At 40.9% G+C, this 13,519-nt stretch overlaps 1 long non-coding RNA gene across 1 annotated transcript in view; it reads left to right on the top strand.

Moving 5' to 3' along the window:
* Window positions 1-13,519, top strand: part of LOC125322616 — a 235,961-nt gene that overhangs the window by 34,724 nt on the left and 187,718 nt on the right. The gene's annotated exons all lie outside the window — the stretch shown is intronic.

Raw genomic sequence — 13,519 nt, forward strand, 5'->3', positions numbered from 1 at the left:
GTGATTTAAGACCAATCACTGTCTCAGCAATGCTGCTCCTGGGTCAGTAGCCCCATAAACCCTGCCTCAGGTGGCCCACCTTTCCCTTGAGAGGGAAGAGCACAGTGTGCACATGTGTCTCCAAATGGCTGGGAAAGAAGGAAGCTTTGATATTTGACATGACTTTTTCCTCTTTGATACATCAAGCAAAGTCACAGTCTCTGTTGCTTTGCATCTTTGAGAATAATGCAATAACTAAAACAAGATGATAAATTGAAATTTGGAAATGGAAATGGCTTAAAATCTATGTATCTGAAGGTGACTGGGCTATTAACATGAGATGAACTTTCTTGTGACCTATATGCATGCAAAGATTGACACCTATACAGGATCAAAGGAGCTTATGAAAGGCTACAGTACATGAGAGGAAATTGAAAGTGTGTAGGTTGTCGATCTCAAGAGTGGCTTTTATTAGTTATTGTACATAATAAGTATTGTGTCAGAAATGAAAGGGATTAACTCTCACCCAAGGTACTGCACCTGAGCAAATATTGTCTTGCCTGGGTGAAATTTGTGCCAACACAAAGAAGACTTGGTATGAGGCTATGTACTTCTTAAGTCTCATTTAAGTCTTCAAAATGAGGATTACTCAGGATTTTAGTGGTACGAAATTATAAGGACAAATTTCAGCCCTTATATTGCTACAGTGTATATCCCCGGGGCTTCTGGAGCAATGTAGAGTCTCACCAGGAGACATCAAAGCTGTTGGAAAGTGCTTTCTGTGCAGACTGACCATTTTCCAGATTTGGGGGGTTTTCAGTCACTGAACTGAAGCTCTGAAAGGCTGTTAGAGATAAACTAAAGGGATAAGTGAGTTTTAATGGCTGAATGTTTTATTCTTTGCTGTGTTTTCCAATGGCTCAAGTGCTTTTGTCTATGTGAGCCAGCAGAAGAGTATTTTGCTGCGGTCAGTAGTTTTTTTGGTGAAACACTGTAAATTTTGGAACAGCAGCTGACAGTTTGTTGTTGGAAGTATGAATAGAAAACTCAAAGTTTCAGAATTAAAGTAACAAGTATTTTCAGGCCAGAAGAAGAAAATTCTATGTCTTGAGAACTAAGGAAATATTTTTCTTGCTGAATCCTTCTGTCTAGATCTGCTTCCAGCACACGATATTCACCTTTCAATTGCATTCTTGCACCTGTGCCCAGTTTGGACACCTCTTGCTAAATATTTTCTGGTTTATGGAAGAATGGTGAAATGGCTTCACAAGAACGCAGACCATTTACGTGACGTCCATTCCCATATTTAATTGCCTGTCTTTAGTAATAAGGCATGCCCATGAAAGGCATGACTGTAACCACCAGAGGGGAAAGGAGTAGGATATAGTCTTGTACACACAGTATTTTCAGGAAAATACTTCCTAGGATTTTTTGGTGATTCCCATATTTGTTATGTCTGCCCTTTGTCCTGCTGCAACATAGACTGAGAGGAAAAGAAATGGGGAACCTCACAGTGTCTCTGTGTAAAGCTGCCTCTCCTGTGTATTGACCTGTTTCCAGGGATATATTGCAGTGATGCCTCTGTTTTTTCCATATATATTCTGAGACACAGAGACCACTGATGGGGTGTGAGAGACTCTGGGACACTTTCATATGAAGCTGTTCCTTCTGAGAGGATGTTGCTGCATTTACAATGCAATATTTTTGAGGGGCTTGTGTCACCTGCCGCTGTCATTACAGCGTACACATCATGAGAATGCTTCCCTTCCCTACCAAGCTGGTCCCTAAGCCCTTGCTGTATGTCTGGCTTACTAGAGTTGCTGGTTAGCCTGAAGGATCATTTTGCACAGTTTTGGGGTTTTCTCCCCCTTTTTTTTTTTCTTACATCCTTTGCAACTCAAATATATTCTGATCTGATAGTGTTAGATCCATTTATTCTGTTTCTCTATTAATTTGATCTTACACATATAATTGTAAGCACTGCATTTTTATCTTGCATTGGTGTAGTAGTTGTGTTCTGAAGGCCATTAATGATCTGAGGAATCCAGGCCAATGCTGGTTTAGGTAAAATGATCACACATGAATAGATCTGCTCTGCATATGCTTCTCTGGCATTTGTGGAGGCTGTAGGGTGGTGGCTCTTCTGTCCTCCATCTAATATTTGCCCAGTGTAAGATCACTGGAAGCATGTCATTGCCCTTACAGGATCCCTGTGAGGCTGACAATACTGCTGTCACCATGATGCCTTAAGAGGCCTCCTAGAAACAGAGACTGGACAGGAGTAAAGGAATAAAAGTAGGTATTTATTTGAAGGGCCTTCTAAGGTACCCCCTGGGGAGCCACAGGCTTTTGCCAAGATGGACCCCAAGATGGACAACAGGTCACGAGTTCTTCACACTTTTATAGGTTTGGTTCATTTGCATATCAGGGTTAATTCTCCAATTAAAGCTTCACTTTAATGATGTAGTTTCCCCTCTGCTTGCTCCCCTTAGAGGCTCTTTGGATTATACTTTTTGGGCCTAGGACGGTCTGGGTGTCCTTGAAGAGCAGGCCCAGAGAGGCTTTGTTATGTCTACCTAGCATGAGAGAGCAGAAATTAACAGGCTACACGAAACTTCAGAGTTACACACTAAGCAGTACAGAATTTAAAAAATATAAAAGTTAAAACCTAAGGCATCAACCATTTTGCAGATGAGGAAATTTTTGGCAGAAGATAATCACACGACATAACCAGCATTCCTCTAACGTACATCAGATAGTGATCTATAGAGGCACAAATTCGGTGTTGTAGTACCTTTTCCCTCCTTCGCAAGCTTGGCAGAAGACTTTGTATTCTTCCTGACTTCTGTCCTAGTCAGAATTGTTCTGTCACCTGCTCCAAATTAATTTCTGTAACTTTCCATGATTTCCCAAATAAAAATGTTGTAAACCTCATGTTTACAATGTACATGGAGGTGAGGAGAAATCTCAGAGGAGTCATATCATGGATGTTCAAGCTTGCATCTGCCTTGTTGTGACCGAGCTGTGAGTAAGCACAGAGCAAGCAAGAACCTTTCTGTGCTAGGTGAATTTCTAGGGAGTCTTTCCTTTACATGGTCAACCAAAAGTTTTGGAAAGCAGGATGATTTTGCCTTGGTATGTTTTTGATACATCAAGGCAAAAGTAAGGAAATATCAATTTCTTTATTATTAGGGGGAAAAGTGCATTTAGATTTTTGGTTTGACCAACTTGATCCCACATTGAAGAGAGAGAAGGGGAGACAGAGAAGTCAGAAGTTTTTCTGTCTTACTAATTTCTAGAAAAACATCACTAGTGAGCTTATTAGTATGGCATTTTCAGTGGAAATACAGTATTTCTGCTGGACAAAATGCAAGAATGTTTTATCTCATGGAATTTCCCACTCAGGAATGGAACAATTCTTCATATTGCCATGGCTGCCTCAGCTCCTAATACGGATTTAGCAAGCAGCTCAAAAATACCCATCAGAACCTAAGGACGCAGTTGCTATGGTGGTTTTTCAAAACCTTAAAGGGGTATACCAAAAAAGTCAGGAAAAAACATTTGCTGTAAAAATTGTTGGTTGCAAAATAGGAGGGATCCTGCATTTTGCCAGATTTACTAGCCATTTGTTTTGATTTCTCCCACAGCAGGTTCTGCCTTGAATAGACTACAAAATTTGATTCTGTTGTGTTTTATGTGCACTGAGCCCAAGCAAAAGCCTTCTGTGATAATGTCAGTGCCATTTTGCTCTTAGAGATTGTAGCTTTCAGCTTGATGCTTTCTTGTAATGACACTACTCTTGGTTCATCCTTGTTTTGATGTTCTTTTGATATAAAATGTGTTTTCTGGATGAATGGGTTTGCTCCTTGTTTATAATTCAAATTGCTGAAGCCTGTTTTCACTGGATTTTTAATTATATAGCTTTTAAATCCAGAGTTCGTTTTCTTTGAGAAGAATCCTCATAAGGCTTTTAAATACCAGGGTACCACTTTTTGTTTAGGAAGTCTCTGAGTCACAAAGTGCTGCAGGAGACTGTACTGAGGAGGTATCACTGTGTGCTTACCCTGATATCACACTGTTTCCTAAGTTCGTGTAATTGCTTAGTGATGGAGGCATGATGGATGTGTGGTCTCACCTGGTACAGTTCTTTTATATCCCCATACACAAAATGTGTTTATGTCTTCATTCCTCATGTCTTTTTAGAATCTCACTTTCTGCATTTCTTGTTATATTATTGGAAGTCAGAAAAGGGTAAACATTTAGGGTAATATCCTAGCAGAAGTCCCAGACTGTGGCTGTGTCAGTACACTAGCAGGGCCAGGAGCAGTAGTGTTGGTGACCTGTGGAGTTTGGGTGTTAGCACACTCCGGGGCATAGTTCTGCCTGTGCCAGCCAGTGCTCTCTGCAGTTGGGCCTTGAGATGGGTCAGGGCAGCAGCGTGAGCCAGGGACTATTCCAAGCAGGCAGATACGGATGAGAACTCCTCTTTGGGGAGTGAGCAGAAGGATAGAGTTTAGCCATATGGACACAGGCTGTGCCATAAAACTTGTGCTCAGGGGCAGGGAATTGGCCCTGAACTGCTGTATTTTGTATTCCAAGGCAGGCCTGTTGATTTCTGTGCTGCAGTGCCAGGCTCTAAGACAGAATGCATTTACAGCTCTCTGTATACAGGACGTAATTTTAATGCTTGGCTCCTGCTGCAGATAACGTCACAGCGAACTTCAAGAGGATTGTTTTTGTCCCCAGAACCTTAAGCTGGAATAATGACTCTAATTTATTTATGCACATTTTGACAGCTTGTTATGTTTTATTCCATAAAGCTAAATGTGGTCTCAGCACCTTGGGGTTATTGCTACCAAGTAATGATGCCAGGGAGAGATAGGAATTTTTGTCTCTGAGCAGGGAAGATCTTTTCCATTCTGTAAGGATTTAAAACTACTGTCCTTGTGTCTGCCTATGTGTTTGAGAATGTACAGTGAAACTGAAGGGTGATGTGTCCTAGCTGCATAACTGAGTGGGAACACATCGACTCTACATCAACACTGAATTCTTGAATAACCCAGAAACCAGTGACCTTAGCGTGGGAGCTGTCACATTCATACAAGAGATGGGGAGCTCTGTCCTAGAGTAGAGACCTGTAAATTCTTGCTCTGTAATGTGATTCAGTTTGTTTCGGATCTGCTGAATGGTACAGATCGGGTAGCCCCTTAAGAGAGACTCAATATCTCTCTATGGAGGTCTGAAAGATAGACACCTTCTGGTCTGAAAGGGTTGTATCATTACTGGGTGTGTTTTATGTACCCATAGTATTTCCAGGGTCTAATATAATGCTTTAAGTTTGATAATATATTGACAGCTTATGAAGGTGTTCATAGGAGCATTGAATAGTTTTTTAAATGAGTAGAATATGATATTAGTGGGTAGAGGGCAGTTTTGATGAGGAATTTAAATGAAAACAAAAGAAAACAACTGTAAAACCAGAACACCGGTCACTGGATTCTGTATGATTTTGAGTTTCTTTTCCTGTTATCTACAGCAATATCTATTAAAGAAAACTGTGAGGAAGCATCCCCAAGCACCACATTGTCTACAACTGAGTGTTAGAAGAGTCCCTGGCAGGCTTTAGACCTGGAACAACTAGATTTCTCTCAAATAATTTACAGGCACCATTCAGGGATGAGCTCCAACCCAGCACCTATTCTGAATAGGTACTTGACCATCTTGTTTTGGAGGTTAAGAAGGTTAAATAGTATGAATGGGAAATGTTTGCAGACAGTAGCTGTAATCCCAAAGAAACGTCCCAGACTTGTTCAGTTGTCTAGTGCAGCTACAGCTAATGCAAACTTACTTCTCTAGCATATACATTGGGAAGCCCTGTTGAAATGGGGAAAGGGAGAAAGAGTATGCTCAACCTAATACAAGATATATGGGGATGACAGAAATCACATTAACACAGACTCTTAATTCCTTCCTGAATATCTTCTATTGGCTTGTAACAGTAGTAGCACAAGAAAAATAACATTAATGACGGGCCAGTGTGGATCCCTGGAGTCTCAGTAGGGGCTGCTGAGAGACAGAGCTGTAAATATGTCATGAAGGACTGAAAAGGAAAAGGTACCACTCTAGGGGGGAACTCAAAGTGTAGGTGTTGGCTCATGTTCACTAACCTGGGTGATGGAGCAGACTGATCATTGCCTTTGGGCTTTAGTCTGTGTTTTAATACATTATTTTTTTTATACTTTCTCTTAATCGACTACTCCAACAGCATAGTTTCCAGGGCCAAGTTTATTTATAGTCCACATGGAGAACATGAGTAGTTACTCCTTCAGAAACAATAGGAAGACGTTGCTCTGCTGCTGATACAGATGCACTGATGAGAATGATCCTGTTACCATTCAGCTACTAACTCCTTTATCAAAACTTTAACTAGGTTTATAATCCAAGAGAAAGAGCTGTGGCCACACTGGGATTCATCAAATTCTAGTGGTAGAAGTTTGATTTTCTCACTCCTGCCCTGAGGGAACGATCAAAGTCTGTCTGACAACTGACCGTCTTTGCAGTCCAAGGAAGGAGATCTGCTTGAACGTGGAGAGTGAGCTGAATTCCCACCTTTTTTGGGTTGGCATTTCATATCAGGGTTTGGATCTCATATTGTGTGTGTCTCACAGGGATGGTGAGTTTATCAGGATGGCACTTGTGTGTAGGTCTGTGGTCACTGTGACAGTTTCCTGGTCTCTAAAGTAATTTCCTGGAAAAATAATATCAAAATTATGAGTGTTAGTCAGCGATTTTTAAAATCAAATGCAGCTGAAAAGATAGATATACAAGAACTTGGACCAAATCTTGGTTATAACCTTATATCTGAACTATGTACAGTATGGCATGCTCCACTATCCTTTTTGTGAGAAGGTAGAAACTGGTTCCATTTCCTGAGACGGTTGCCATTCCTGTTAGCAGAGGCAGAACTTGAAGATCATTGAAGAAATGGCTCATTGGGAGTCTGATGTAAGTTCTACCATCAGTGAAGTGTGCTGTTGTCATCCACAAGCATTTTTCACTCTAGTATTTTGACCTTGGCTTCTAGACCTAGCCTAAAATGTCTGGTTTCTTTTCAGAAATGGCTGGTCCTGACACATAGTGAATAATGCACAGCCTATATCTTTTTAGGGCCTTGCCCTGGACTCTGGTTCATCTTGCAAAATGCACATAGTTAATCTCTGTTGTGTCCTCTTTTCAGAAAAAAGACCCTGGCAACAAGGAGTAGCTTATGGAATTCCTGACAGCAGGTGTTTCTTTTAATTTGGCTGCTATAGGTGTTTTTGATATACTAGCATGATTTTTTGTCTGTTAATTCATGTGAAAATGAATTATGGAGCTGAGGCTTGGACTGCCATACTTTAAATTACAGTCAAATGGGACCTTTGGATGTTTGCAAAGGCCAGCCACTGAATGCTTTCCCATTTTCATATCCTATGGAAGGGAGTTCTCATCTTCGTTCCTGCTCCAGAGAAATTGACCCTGCAGGAGAAGGGGGTGATTAGTTTTCTGTCAGATAAGTAAATATATTGTGGCAAACTTGAAAGCTCATGTTCTTTTCTAACTTTTCCATTAATTTTGTGGCTAGACAGCTAAAAATAAACTGCTTTCTAGATACCCTAGTCTCCAGCCCATCAAATTGTGTACTTGCGTATATTGAGCTACAGCCCACAATAACTTTTAGCATTTTGCAGTATATGGACAAATGGAAGTAGGAGATTGTGACTTTCTGTGACTTTTATAAGGAGTTGGCACAAGGTTATATAGTTTAATTCAGGCTATATTTTGCTAGCTTTGGCACATATGGAATAGCATTTTTCTCTGCAGTAATCTTACCTATATAATGCTGTCAGAATCTGTCCTACCAGCTGGAGTGAGCTATTTCACACTGTATCTGATATTGTTTCCTTTTTATCTCTTGAGGCAGAGTGCTTTGCTGTATATCCTGATATCCCATGGCTCCCCTTTTGGAGCTCTGTTCACACATCTTGATTCCATCTGTACTCTTGAAGAGGCCCGCTAGGTAGAAGATGTATCTGTCAAACACATGTCCACTCTGGACAGCAGCCCTTTACGGGTCACGCCTTGAAACATCGCTAATTTGATTTCAAAGGGAGCTATTACAAAATGCCTTTTGTGTTGTAAGGCCTCTGGAGAAGGACCTCAGTTGGACACAGCGAAATGCTGCAACTGCTATAGTCATGGAGTTCCTTGTTGGAACAGATATAAGAATCAGTCATGTCTTTGTCTTGGAGACCTGTACCTCTTCAGGAGAAGTCCCCTGATGTGAGAGGGGGATGGCTGAATGTGTGTTAAAAGGTCCAGGGGACAGAATATTAGTGATCCACAGCATCCATCAGATGCTGTCCAAAGCTGTTGAACAACCTCAGGAAATGAGTGGTAATCTGACTCTTGTTTGACTATCCTGAGTCCTGAGAATGGCGCAGTGGGTGCAGAGGGGTGATGTACACATCTGTGCACTCCCCAGCAGTGCTTTGAAGATCTGTGTTGCAGCCTGTGGCTTTTTATGATGCGGTCATGTGCATTTTTAAGACTTAGAATTAGACACCTTTGTGCTTGAAGTTAAGCATGACTGTGACACATTCAGCTGTCACTCTTACAGACTTGGTGCGAGAGCCATATGGAAGGGAAGAAGTATCCTAGACCCAAGATGCAAGTTTATGGATTGCATGATAGGAGGCCAAACACCGAAACAGCATCTAACAAAAGTGAGTACTTGGTCAAAATTTCCAATTCTATTTGGTCAAACTTCCAACATAAATAAAACCATTGTCTTGAAGTAGTGGCTTTTCCTTCTGGTAAGCTGTGAATCTTCCCCCACATCTAATTCACTATTTTCAGTTAGGTACAGTTGCTCATAGGCTGCTCAATCTCTGAGCACATTAGAGCCATAGTAGTAGCCTGTCTGGCATTTGTAAACAGGCAACACTTGGGACTTCATAATACTCTAACTCAGTGCAGTACTGTGCCAAAATAAAGGTCATTTCAATTTCATATTATGTCACGCAGTTTTGAAGTGACATGTGTTTAATGATTTTTCTCCAGTAAGTGAACGATAGCAAGTATTAAACTAATACACTTTGATGATATGCCCACAAAAAAGGCAAAAGCTTTTCAAAAACATTAAACTAATATTTCACCAGAAAAAAACCCCACAGCACATAACAAGGATTCCAGCTCCTGCCCAAAGCTTCTGCAATGAAGAAAATCAGACTTCTTGGCCTTTTCCAGATGACAGTTTCCAGAAGTCTCACTGTAATTTATTTTGTGTGTCCATCGCTGCAGAGTGAGGCTGATGCCTAGGTTTTAACTTTTATATTTTTCTGATTCTGTACTGCTTAGAGTGTAACTCTGAGGTTTCTTGTAGCTTGCTAATTTCTGCTCACTTGTGCTAGGTAGACATAACAAAGCCTCTCTGGGCCTGCACTCCAAGGTCACCCAGACCTTCCTAGGCCCAAAAAGTATAATCCAAAGAGCCTCTAAGGGGGGCAAGCGGAGGGGAAATTACATCATTGAACTGAAGCTTTAATTGGAGAATTAACCCTGATATGCAAATGAACCAAACCTATAAAAGTGTGAAGAACTCGTGACCTGTTGTCCATCTTGGGGTCCATCTTTGGCAATAGCCTGTGGCTCCCCAGGGGGTACCTTTGAAGGCCTTTCAAATAAATACCTATTTTATTCCTTTACTCCTGTCCAGTCTCTGTGTCTAGAAGGCCTGATAAGGCATCAAGGCTGATCTTCTGATAGAGACACAAGAGCATGAAGGGTGCAAGTGGAGCTTGTCACAGAATCTGTATCACAGACCTCATAACAGGACCACTAAAGGAGTGAAAAACTGGTCCTTATGTGTATGAAGCCTATAATTGTGCATAGATATGTTTAAAGTCTTCTCATTTAGCAAAGCCTTCCTGTCTTCCAACTCTGCCTAGTACTCCAGGTAGTTTTTCTCTGCCATCTTTCTAGCAGGCCATGGGCTCAAACAGGCACAAATTGGAGCACAGAAGGTGCTATCAGAACATCAGGAAACACTTTTACATGGTGAGTGTGTGGTCACTCACAGGTTGTCCAGGAAGGCTATGAGGCCTCCATCCTTGGAGGTATTCAAAAGCCATCTTGACATGGTCCTGGCAACTTGCTTCATGTAGCCCTTCTAAAGCAAGGTGGCTGGGTCAGATGACCTCCCAGAGGTCCCTTCTAATGCCAACCATTCTATGACTGATTCTGTGGCTGCTTGATCAGGGCTGCTGACATCTTGTTATTCAAAGACATATAGGCATTGAACAAAATCTGTTACCCGGTCTTGGTTTTGAGAATGTTGCTTTTGGTGTTAGCAGCTGGTTGTGTGCCCCATTTAAGAAACTATCAGTTCCTTCAGCACAGAATAGGCCAGAGAGCTATTTTGATTCTTGGTGGTGTAGCTTTTGAGTGTGCAGGAGGAATGGTGGTATTGAGGCTGCCTCTTCTAGGAGGAAGTGTGAAGATTCCAGGAGGTAGGATGGACACTAGTAAATGGCTGGTAGTGTGAACACTGGGGATGTACACCTCACAGCAGTTTGCAACAAAGCCTGTGTCAGCTGGTCCTTGCAAAATTTGTTCTTAATATTCTACTTTATGTTTAGTTGACAGAGGATGAACTGTCTCCTGAGCTGGTCACACACCAAGTTGTGTCTTCTGTTTGGTCACTAATCCCATTGAAATAAAACTGATGGTAAACTGTAGCTCAAGAAGTCAATACTGAATGCATTACCTGTCCCCTTGCACCTCCTGTCTGACCTCACTGAGCAATAGGAAGAGATCAGGCAAAATTTGGTATTAGGCTGCAATCCTAGAATGAGGCAGCTAAAATAATCCCAATTAATTTCCTTTGGAGACACATTTTTCAGAATGGCACTTTAGGTACTCAAACTTCAAAAAGTCTGAGATGTTGCATACAGATGATAAACCTTCCTATGTTATTCAACTGATCAATTGCTTTTTTGGGTCAGTGGCTATATGACATTATTTAACAGAGGACAGCTAAGTCCATATAAATAATATTTTAAAAAGCAGAAAGAGATTGTGTACTTGCTGTCTTAAGTACACTGGGCCAAAGATGAAATTTAATAGTACAACCATTCCTTACCACTCAATTGTTCTTACAGCTTGTCCTAAAATGTTTTACTATCAATAATCATGGCAAATATAATATGATATTCCTATTTTTCCAGTGCATGGACATGAGCACTTGCATGAGCTTCGATGATGATAATATTTGGCTTAAAAATTATTTTAACAAATTTTGAATTGTTTCTAGTCATATCAAATTCAATGCCAGAAGATAAACAAAATGGTTTCAGGAATACTTTTGATGCTGTGCTTAGTGCATTCATAGTAATAAGAAACCAAAGCTGTTATCTTTTGAATGCATGTGCCATGGAACTGAGAAATATCTTAAGACAACAAATTACTATGTCTTTGTTACTTTTTGACTGATACGATCCACACAAAGTTGGTAGAAGTGCTCTTTTGAGCAGAGATAGCAGGATAGCACGGCACTTCTCTTCCTTTGCCATGAATTCTGTAGGTGCACACGCATGGTATCGCTGGTTTTAAATGTCTCTGTCGTCTGTCAGGGTAAGTTAAGCTTCCGGTCCCCTTTTCCATTCCAGGTGCCTCTGTGCTGGGTACTGTGGCTGCCCAGCCCCTGGCACTGGCACTGGGACACAATGCACTCAGATGAGGGGCTGAGACAGGAGGAACTGTGCAAGGGCTGGTGCCAGGGATGTCAGAGCCAGTAACCAGCCTGGTGCTATGGGCTCGGGGAGTGCCCCCCTGGGACTACAGCTGTGCTTCGGGACTGAAGACAGGTTGGATTGCAGATGTATAGTAATGCTTAAAGGCTGGCTGTGCTGTCAGACCAGCATGTCTCGTGTTTCACAAGATAATTGTATGCAGTCTTCAGGCCTTTCATGTATTGTGTTTTATCCCAAGACCCATCTCCTTTTGAAAAGACATTAAAAAGGTTCTAATATGTATGTGGATAGGATTTTGTTCCTAGTAGGAGAAAAAGTTTTCAGACCTTGCATGCAAATTTTTGGAAAGAGAGAGCACACTGTTACATAAACTTGGAGCATGAGAAATGTGAACATGTTCTGTAAATGATGCATTTGCTTGAATGAGTGATTGCAATCAAACAATGCATCTTAATTGTTTTCTTTAGAGTAATCTTGCAGCCCTAGAAGAAGTAATAAGAACACCATGAAAACAGTCTCCAAACTTTTTTGTTGAAGTTTAAGACTTTCATGAGAATATGTACAGACAGTTACTGTCATAAAATCAAAGCTATTTCTTCCATAATAACCATAGCTTTGTGAAAAATGGAGAGATCCTATATCTATATCAATAGTTTAAAAGACCAAGGGTGGGGGATTCTCTTAATTACTTGCCTGTAAAAATATGAGTCACTGGTCAAAAAAAAGGTGTAAATTCTTTCTGTTTTTACTTTTGGTGTTACATATAACTACTACTGAGTTTGCACTTTATATTAAAAATTAACTTTTTGGAGGGGACTCCCCAAAATTTCTAGCGTGCATTAAATCTGTTTTCCTCTGTGCGCATCCTCGCCTCATTAGTGGTTCTTTTAAATTCCAATATGCTCTATGCTGCCCCTGGCAGAAATGTGTATCTCCCAGTGGAACTTCCCATGCTGGTAGGTTTTGAAAAAAGGCAGTGCACAATCCTTCTGGCTTGATTTACATGGGATAAATTGTGGCATTGGGATACATATCTAAGAAAATATTTCAGGTAGTATTGGAGTGTTGGAAGTGGTTTTGTTATACAGATTTGGTTTCAGTACATTTTAAGAGGAAGATGCTCTTTTCAGTATTCAAGGAGGGATGACAGATTGGAAGTTATGTTTGGGATGGGCTCTAGTTGCTACTGAAAATAACTGCGGAGTCTCCAGGGAGTCTTCTCTGCCATATCTATGTTAAAAGGAAACATGTCAATTGTACTGAAGAACTTGGGTAAGTTTCACAAAAGCACTTCAGTGTGACTTAGTTTTTTATCAATTTTAAAGAGTGATGTACCTTTTTCAGACAGAATAGGGGTTATGAAAAGTAAATAAACCATTCCTGTATCCAGGATGAAGGAAAAAAAAGTGGATTAGGAGGAGCATGGAAAAATATACTATAAATATAAGTTTTATTGCATGTAATGTCTGTAGTGCTGGCTTTCCACTGTCCTGCTCTGTGGGGCTGTGAAGTGCCTGTAAAAATCTGCTCAGAGTGACTACGTTTCACAGTCTTTGCACAGATTTAAATACTGGTTATGCGCGACAGCAAAGACTCAGATCCAGGTATGGGTTATACAAGTACTCGGTAGACTCTGTCTCAGATGCAGGAGGTTTCCCTGCTCAGGGCAAATGATCCTCAACCCACTCAGCAGCTGCTCCACTTAATTGTTCCATACTTTTCTTGGCCAAAATATTTTTCCTTGCATT

Source organism: Corvus hawaiiensis, chromosome 3 (genome assembly GCF_020740725.1).
Source record: "Corvus hawaiiensis isolate bCorHaw1 chromosome 3, bCorHaw1.pri.cur, whole genome shotgun sequence".
Lineage (NCBI taxonomy): Eukaryota > Metazoa > Chordata > Aves > Passeriformes > Corvidae > Corvus > Corvus hawaiiensis.